The sequence below is a fragment of the Cornus florida genome, unplaced genomic scaffold, assembly GCF_030987335.1.
Source record: "Cornus florida cultivar Cherokee Brave unplaced genomic scaffold, ASM3098733v1 CherokeeBrave_3.0.0_Hap2_Chr01, whole genome shotgun sequence".
NCBI classification, from domain to species: domain Eukaryota; kingdom Viridiplantae; phylum Streptophyta; class Magnoliopsida; order Cornales; family Cornaceae; genus Cornus; species Cornus florida.
The window spans coordinates 56,714,298-56,723,867 of record NW_026775571.1 but is presented as its reverse complement, the minus strand read 5'-3'; the positions used below and the strand labels follow the sequence as shown (position 1 = coordinate 56,723,867).

At 36.2% G+C, this 9,570-nt stretch overlaps 1 pseudogene; it reads right to left on the bottom strand.

The window, feature by feature from the left end:
- Positions 1–8,499: 8,499 nt before the first annotated feature.
- Positions 8,500–8,598, bottom strand: LOC132282980 (small nucleolar RNA R71; annotated as a pseudogene).
- Between the last annotated feature and the right edge of the window lie 972 nt (positions 8,599–9,570).

Sequence of the window (9,570 nt, the reverse complement as noted above, 5' to 3'; positions counted from 1 at the left end):
TAGAACTTGCCTGTGAGATTCGGTTCAAAAATCTCAACGTCTTCTCCTAAGCTTTTTCGGTGATCCCTTGGTTTTTCCTCTCTGTTCTCTCCCAGACTCCTCTATACTGCTCTCTGTATATCGTAAATAAGGTTCTAAAATCCTAAACCGAACGTAATACATAGTTTTTTAGGCTTACTCCAAAACCCTAATTTCAATCAAGTCCTAAACTGAAAACTTGGCCCATGTTTAATTACGTCGGCTACTCACGTGACCTCTTAAAACCTAATTTAATAAAAACATAATTAACGTAATTCAAATAATATAACCATGAAATAAATAAAAATAATAATTAACCAAATAACAATTACAAAACCATTTAATTACACACAAAAAATGAAATTCACAATTAAATAAGATAACTAAATAAAAAATCACAATTAAATAAAATAATCAAATAAAACCACCACATAACACAAGTAATTTAAATAGTGCACAATTAATAAATTAAAACGCAATTCAACAATTAAATAAATTTCAGGACTATCCTTTTAAAATTAGGGGTATTACACGTTAGCTGTTAACTTCAAGTCAAATTTCACATTCGAGAGTGATGCATATCTAGATACACAAGAACATAAAGTCAAATTCTGGTGGAGTTTTGTATTCAAAGGCGGATGCACAAGCATATTTGTGCAATATGACAAGATTCTGATAGAGTTTTGCTGAAAAGTTTGTCAAGTTTGCTTTATTTGGGATCTTGGACAGAATTTGATTGCCTCACCATTCACTTCACTCTTGACTTTTATCAAAGTGGATTTCTCTGCAAAAAAATAAAAATAAAATAAAATAAAATTGCAGCTAAACTCATGGGTCCAAAGGGGCAGGTAAAAAAAATGATGGGTCCTGAAAGGACAAAAAGAGGTGTTCCAACGGAACAATGGGTCCTAAAAGGACAAATGAATACGTGTTCCAATGGAACAATGGGTCCTCAAAGGACAAATGAAGATGTGTTCCAATGGAACAATGGGTCCTAAACGGACAAATAATAATGTGTTCCAATAGAACAATGGGTCCTGAAAGGACAAATGAAGATGCATTCTAACGGAACAATGGGTCCTTAACGGACAAATAATAATGTGTTAAAATGGAACAATGAGTCCTGAACGGACAAATAATAATGTGTTCCAATGAAACAATGGGTCCTGAACGGATAAATAATAATGTGTTCCAACGGAACAATGGGTCTTGAACGGATAAATAAAAATGCGTTCCAATGGAACAATGGGTCCCAGAGGGACTAGTAAAGATGCATTCCAATGGAACAGTGGATCCAGTGGGACAAGTGAAGATATATTCCAAAGGAATGATGGAAAAAAAAAAATTCAGAAGAAGACGAAAATTAGAAAAGACAAAGCAGAAGAAGTCAAAGCAGAAAAAGACGAAGCAGAAAAGGGCAAAACGAAAAAATAAAAATAAAAAATAAACTGAAAGTCTTCAGAGGTTGCAATCTAACAAGTCTTCAGAGGATGCAAACTAATAAGTCTTCAAAGGCTACTGGAATTGATGGCAAACCCTATAACATTGGTGGTATATATAGGCAACAAAATACCTCCTATTTGTATTAGGATTTGTATAATTCAATTTAAATTGGAAAGGAAAGTCATACAATCCAAAGTTGGATAGGAAAGCAAAAAAAAAAAAAAAAAAGAAAGAAAGAAAGAAAGAAAGCTTTACAATTCAAAGACCAAGTTGGATACTTCAAGTCCCACTTGAAATAAGAGACAAGTTTGGTCAAACGTGGGCCTCGAAGTGGGGGCAATTTATAGACATTAAAATTTTATGGACTTTTGTTTTGACAAATTGACACATCAAATATGGGTCTAATGTTTAATTAAGTTATTTAATTGGCCCAAACTTAGTCCACTTAAATTATTTAATTAGTACGACCCAGATGATTAAATAAAAAGATAATTATTCCTAATAATATATATATGGAATAATTATTTTTAAGTATAATTATTGTAATATGACCGGCCCAACCCAGTTATAATATTGTCCTTATCAGGAGATGACATATGTCATCATCCTATTAATCCAAGAAGCCTATAAATAGAGACATTGAGGAAGGAGGAAAGGGGTCCAGAAATTGAGAGACTCATAAATCCAAATGGATCCAGAGATTCAGAATTTCAGAGTAAATACAGAAGCTCTGTCAACATTCATCCCCAACACCCAAACCTGAAGGCGAAGAGCAACACGCACATCAAATCGTGTCGTTTTTCATCAAAATTCCATGGTGATCAACGAGAAACACATCAAATCGTGCCGTTCTTCATTAAAATTGAACAGTGATCAACAACAAGCACATCCAAAGTCGTGCCGTTCTTCACTAAATTCTATTGGAAGACGAATAACAACAAGCACATCTAAAGCCGTGTCGTTTTTCCTCAAATTCAACAAGGAACAACAAGCATATTAAAATCGTTCCGTGTTTTCTTCGTGATTTAACAAGTTTAATGAGTCACCACACAATACTGTTTGAGATCAAGCTTCGTTAGCCTTCGATCAGAAATCATCGGCGATCTTCTTCAACTACAAATACTTAAAGAAGATTGTCAACAACCCGATTCAAGATCAAGCTCCAAAAGCCCTTGAATCCAACCAACAAAGGAGATCGAATAAGAGGATATTTTCTTTCTTTTGTAAAGAATATCTCAGAGGATTGTACTCAAATTTTTATAAATTAATAAAATTCTATTTGCTCCATATTTTGTTCTTTATTTGCAAACTACAAAATTTATGTGTACAATATTACCCAACAAAAACAAAAACATCAAAAACAAAACGCATAGCAAGCGTGTGACAAAATGTAATAGAACCTGCAGAGAGTATGGAGCCACCTAACATTGAATTATGGGTGTGAGATTACCTAACATCTATGATAATAAATCAAATGTGATAACCCTAAGGTGTAACTTTGGTGGGACCCAAACTAAGCCAACCAGTGGCAGTGGCGGAGCCAGTTAGGTTTAGTGGTGCGATTGTCCCAGTTGAAATTTTCTAGTTATATATATATATATTGGCAGATCCAGGATTGCAAAGTAGGGGGGCTAAAAATAATTAAACCTATGATTGCTTAGTGTGTCATCCATGCCCTAAATACAGAATTCTCATGCATCAGTCATTCAATTAAGCCCAATAATCTATAACCTTCTAACACATTTACACTTCCAAACTCACATGTTTTCATAGCCAAGAATCCACTGAAGTATGTTTCACGATAAGTGCTCAAATGTGACGCATTTTAGCACCTAAGCTATGGTATTTTAGTCCATTCATCTATCTTTATTTTTCCCTTTTTGTACTAATTTGTGTTTTTGTTGATTTTAGGTTAATAAGATTCAAACGGGCTAATTTCGGTCCATTAAGGCCTTTTTGGAGTCAAACTAAGTCTTGGTGAGAAGCTGGAGCAAAAGGAGGCCGATGCTAAAAACTGCCTAGTTGGAACGATCGAACCAATTCTGAATGATTGAACCATACCTCTGAATGATGGAACCAACTCTAAAAGATTGAACCATATCTCTAAATGATCGAACCATACCTCTGAACGATCACACTGTTGGTTGGATCGATCGAACTATTCGCTGAAGCTATAAAAAAATAGATCTAAAGCTCAATTGGAACTAACTCGGATTGTGCTTGAAAGGGAGATCCTATGGCCGAGTTCTCACATTTTTGGGCTCTAAAAGTCTTGCATATAAGAGGGATTGAACCATTTTTGTAGAGAGATTCATTTTTTACATTGTAATATCTATATTTTCATTAGTTTTCTCTCTCTAAAAAGTTAGAGATTAGGGTTAGAAAAAAAGAGGGATGTGGAGGCACATCTCTAGATCCACATACTTTCTATCTCTTGAGCTTCAAAATAGAAGAAGAAGAAGATGATGCCATGCTTGGAGGAGGACCTTATTGACACCTTGACCATTTCTACCACCATGGGCTAGATCTTCACTTAGGGTTTGGATGAGCCCTAAGTCTTATGTAATCTAAACCACTGGATTTCTATTTTTGGGGATATATATATATATATTGTTGTAATTAGTGGTTAGCCTTGTGATTGTTGATTTAATTCTTCTTAGTGATTCTCTATTTTAATTACATATTGTCTTATGTGTGATTATTTAGGAATTGATCTTTACACTAGATTCTCTATGTTGGTTGCATGTTTATGTGTGATTAATTAAGGATTTAGTGATGGCTAAGCATGGTTTTCATTGAATGGGTTTGTAAACTAATTAAATGGTGATAAGCGCCGAATATTGCATATTCAAGCGCCCTTAATTGCATTAGTTAAGGCTGTTATTTGATCTTTGTATATAGATTATCTTCATTTTTGTGTTTTAGAAGGTTTATTTACTAAAAATAAGGTTTTAAGGGTTTTTGAAGAACAAGTCATATCGGGCCTAAATATCAAGTGATTTTCAAGAAGAGATGGCCTAAATATTTAATTGACACATTCAGCATTGCAGAAGAGAAAAAAGAAGCCAAGTATCAGCCTTCGCATCCTGATGCAGGACCTCGCGTCTGGATGCCATGCAGTCACCTCGCGTCCCGACGCCAGCCTACGGGTCCCCACTTTTAATTGGTCAAAGTTTGTTCCCTTTTTTTTCTAGGGAATTTGAATTTAAATGAGTTGGGTTATTTGGCAAGCCATTTTGGGATTAAGAGGGGGCAAAGGCTTGTATTTTATAAATTAATTTTTGGAATCTAGAGGGGAAAGAGAGAAAGAGAGGATTTTCCTTAGGGTTTTATGCTGAGTTTTGCAACAATGGGGTTGCAGGGGAATTCTTCTTCTTCTTCAATCCTTGAAGTTACTACCATGTCCATGATGAACTAACTTCCTAGGGAGTTGATGTAACCTAGACCAAGTAAATATGTTGTAACTGCTTTTTTCAATTTGGGGATTCATCTTATATATATTTGATTTTATCAATCAGAAGTTGTTTACATTGAATTGATATGTTTTTACATTGAATTAATGTATGTAATTTTCATTTGAATATATAATTATGTTGATATGTTTATCTTGTTTTAGAAATCATATTGACACAATTATGCACTTGATTTCCCATAGTGATAATGGGCATGAATTTATGAAATGGTTATATTGGCATGTTAATTGAAAATTTGTATAGATTATACTTAAAGAAAATGGACCATGTTACCTTTAGGTTAATTTAGTTAGGTAGATGGTCTATACTAACTGAAGTTAATTTATAATAGATAATTGAATTTCATGTGCTTCAACATACAATTGAAGGACCTTGATAGGCCATACCTAGAGGAGATGGTTCATACCATAACTTAGTTTAGGTGGATGAATCATTCCAACCAAAGATGGGTTATGCTTAGTTCTGAAATGTATGAATTTCTGGAAGATCTTGATGAGCGCTGAAAAGTGCCATTTAAACCCCTTAAGCTTAGGTATTCTAGGACCTTTATCTATCTTACTTTCCCGTTTGAGACTAATTTTGTGTTATTGCCCTTTTTAGGTGCTTATCCCCAAAATAAGCTAATTCAGCCCAATAAGGGCTTAAAAGAGCTAACTCAAGCTGGATAGAAGAAAGGAGCAAAGTGGAAACAGATTGAAGCAAAGCGTGGAATTCAGCAGGTTCGATCGATCACAAAAATACTTCGATCGATCGAAAGTTTATTGATCTAGACCCTCCAAGATGGATCCAAGCTCTTTTGTCCTTACCTAAAGATCCCATAAAGTTCGATCGATCCAACAATTCTCAGATCGATCGAAAAGATTACATCTTATCCTGTTGTACCACCCTACCCACCACTTTTGTCTCTTTCCCTAAAATATCTCAGATCTGTCCTTATCCAAAAAGGCGCCGCCATGGGAGGATCGATCTAGCCAAAGTTTGATAGATTTCAGCTCAGTTCGATCGATTACAGTACAAGTTCGATCAATCGAACCCTCTCAAATGCGAAAAAAATATATTTTTAGCTCATTAAAAGTTGTTTCATTGTGTAATCATTGGAGGAGCTCTTGTGTACGAGCCTAGACCATTGGGTGTGACATTTGAGCTTCCTATATAAAGAAAATGAGCCACTTTTGTGAGGGGGTTACACAATACACAAAGGTTACATAGCAGAGAATAATTAGAGATAATCTGAGTGAGGAAGAAAAGAGAGGAGCTAGAGACACACTCTTGGAGGCTTTCCATCTACTTGCAGAAGAGGAGTATCCCTATCATGGAGATAGCCCTTGAGGGTTGGAGGACACCATCCATGAGTGGCTAGACATCCTCTTGGGGCTAGAGTTAGCCCTAAGCATGCTTTCTTTATCTTGATTTATGTATTTTTGAGGGGATTTGTGTTGTAATACATGTTTTGACACCTTTATATACATAGATCTTGTTTATTTAATGATTTGTGTGGTTTAATTCTTCCAAGTGACCATTTCATTCTATCCATATGTCTATGTATGCTAGAATAGATGTTCATGTGTTTATCTCTATTTCTTGTGTTGTTGATGCATGTCTATGTGTATTAATGCTATAGATCTAAAGATTGTCAAGACATAGTGCTTAATAGAATGCTCTTGTGGTTTATTTGATGGTACATGCTTATTTCTTGATGGATTGTGCCTCTCCCTTAATTTAATTAGTTTAATTTTCAAGTCATTAGTTTAGATGTAGTGTAGTTACCTTAGTTGTTAAATGGGAGGACAATCCATGCTTGTTGTTTGATGTCCCACACTTATGAATGCAAGTAGCATATTTCTCTAATTTTGTGATGTGTTTCGATTGTGAGCTTAAAGAGGGATTAATGGCTTAGTTTGATATATTGTGCTATTCATTGTGTTGTCTAGACAATATGTACTTAATTGGTCATCCATGCTTGTTTAAACTACCACACACACTCACTATTGTTGCAATATATGCCTTCCCCTCATTAATTGTGAATTGAGTGTAGAGAAAAGTGATGCTTAGTGGTGATCTCTAAAGTCCCAAGATCTTTCTCTCTTGTTTTCTCTATCTTTTAATTACTTGCTTGATATTAATCTTGTTTAGTTTTAATTGTAGTTTAATCAACTAACCAACCTACCTTTGATCACTCGGCCTACTAACCCTAAAGCCTTGTTTCCACTACTAGTGCACCCATAATCCATTGGGACGAAACCTACTAACCCTTGGTATATTTTTAGTTAGCGGCAATAGTGGCATCTATAAATGTAAAACTTGGCCACACTATTTTGCACAAATTTGGCCTCACCCATGGGGAGACACCAAGTTTTTGGCGCCGTCGCCGAGGATTGAATTGGTAACGCCGTGTTTTGGAAACATTTAGGGATTAGTACTCTTTTGATCGTGTCTTTACTTTATTTTTATTTTTGATTGTGTTTGTTCTTATTTGGCTAGGTGAAATTGAGTAAAGAGGTTGAGCAAAAGAGAATGGAGAAGCAAATGAGCTAAGCTAAGCACAAAAAGAGCTAAAAATCTAAAAATTGCAAAGCATAGTAAAGCTTGGAAGCTAAAAGTGAATTGAAGTTGCTTAAGGACCCTTTGTGAGATCTTTCTAACTCAATCTCTAGTTAAACGTCGGCCCGCGTGGAGGCATCTTTTTGCATTCTTAGATAAATCGTGAGCCCGCGTGGAGGCAATTTACTTTTCTTTGCATGTTGTTTAAGCATGGGAGCATGGGATCATTGTATGTGGAGATTTGTTGATTGATTTGTTGGGGGGCAAAGTGATTGTTACTTGCTTGTTATTTGCTTTGCTAGTGTATGCATGGTCGTAGGTCATTAAATCCTACTCTTGTCCCTCTTAATTTGCATCTTGAATCGGTTATTCGTAATCCTGGGGGAAGAGGTAGTTCTCATCACTCCATTTCGCCAATGGAGGATTTGAATGACGACTATGTGGAGGACCTTGGTCATATAGACCAACAAGGCAACCTCCACCTTAATGCGCATTATGAAAATTTTCAAGTACCATTACGCATGCCTAGACCATTCATTCACCCACAACAACAAGGCCAAGTTCCATTGGGAATGCCTAGGCCAATGTTTGCTCCACAACCCTCCATAGTTCAAGCTAATCAAGGTGTTCGTTTAGCACCACCAATTGTGAATCCTCCCATTGCATTAAGAGACCATTATGTGCCAAATGAATACAATGCACCCACTTGCATTTAATTGCCCCCATTTAGAGCACATCACTATGAAATTAAACCACAAACTATTCAAATGCTTCCAAACTACCATAGACTTCCTAGTGAAGAACCTTATAAGCATTTGGATGAGTTTCTTGAAGTGTGTTCCATCGTGAAATATACGGACATGCCTAAAGAAGTGTTAAGACTCAAACTTTTTCCTTTTACCCTTTAAGACAAGGCAAAATATTGGTTCAACAATCTTAGGCCATTTTCAATAACTTTTTGGGCAGAAATGCAACAAGATTTTTTGAAAATGTACTATCCGGTTTCTAAGACCAATGCCATGAGAACTTCAATTAGAGAATTTTCTCAAGGGGATTGGGAAATGTTTCATGAGGCATGGGAAAGGTTTAATGACATGCTTAGAAAGTGCCCTCATCATGACATACCTAAGTGGCAACTAGTTCAATATTTCTTTGAAAGTTTACCGGATAATCACAAGGGTATGGTTGATGCATCCATGGGTGGTTCTTATCTTGACAGGCATGGAAATGATGTGTGGCAATTGTATGAAAGTATGAGTGAAAATTCCATGCATAGGTCTTTATCTCCTAAAAATGGTAGAAACCTAGGAGGAAGGAAGAATGTTAGCTTGTATCAAATTGACAACTCCAATGACATAACCGCCGAGATGAAATCTTTGTCTCAAAGGTTTGATCAATTTTTGATCAACCAAAATTCGGCGAATCAAGTATCTTCCTCCCTTACTCATATTCATCATCGTGCATCTAATGAATCTTGCATGACTTGTTCAAGTGTCTTGCATTCTACTTCCAATTATCCCCATGGACATGTGCAAAGTGAGCCCCATGAGCAAGTCAATGCTACATTTGTTCATCAAGGGAATAATCCCTATGGCACTTATTACAATTCGAGTTGGAGGAACCATCCAAACTTTTCTTGGAAAAGCCAAAGGGAAGGCTCAAACCCTCCCGAAGGTGGTTTTTAAGGGAAGTATGTTCCCCCACCAATGCAACGCCAAGGTTCCCAAGGTTTTAAGTCATTATCATTTCAATCACATGGCAATCATATTCTCATTTCTCTAACTAATCATATTCTCAAGGAAACTCAAGGAGTCCTGCCTTTGAAGAAAAAGTGTTGATCACTTTAGGCACTCTATAGGCAAATACTCAATTGCTTCATTGCCATTCTCAATCCATTGCTAAGCTAGAAACCCAAGTCGGGCAAATAGCTAGTACCTTAAATGTTAGAGAGAAGGGGAAGATGCCTTTAAATGCCCCACCAAAGCAACAATGTGTTGTGGAGACTCATTCCTCATCGGAAGGGCACATAATTGAACATGTCGATGCGGTGACAACCTTGAGAAGTGGGAAGGTTATTGACAACCAAGTAGGTATT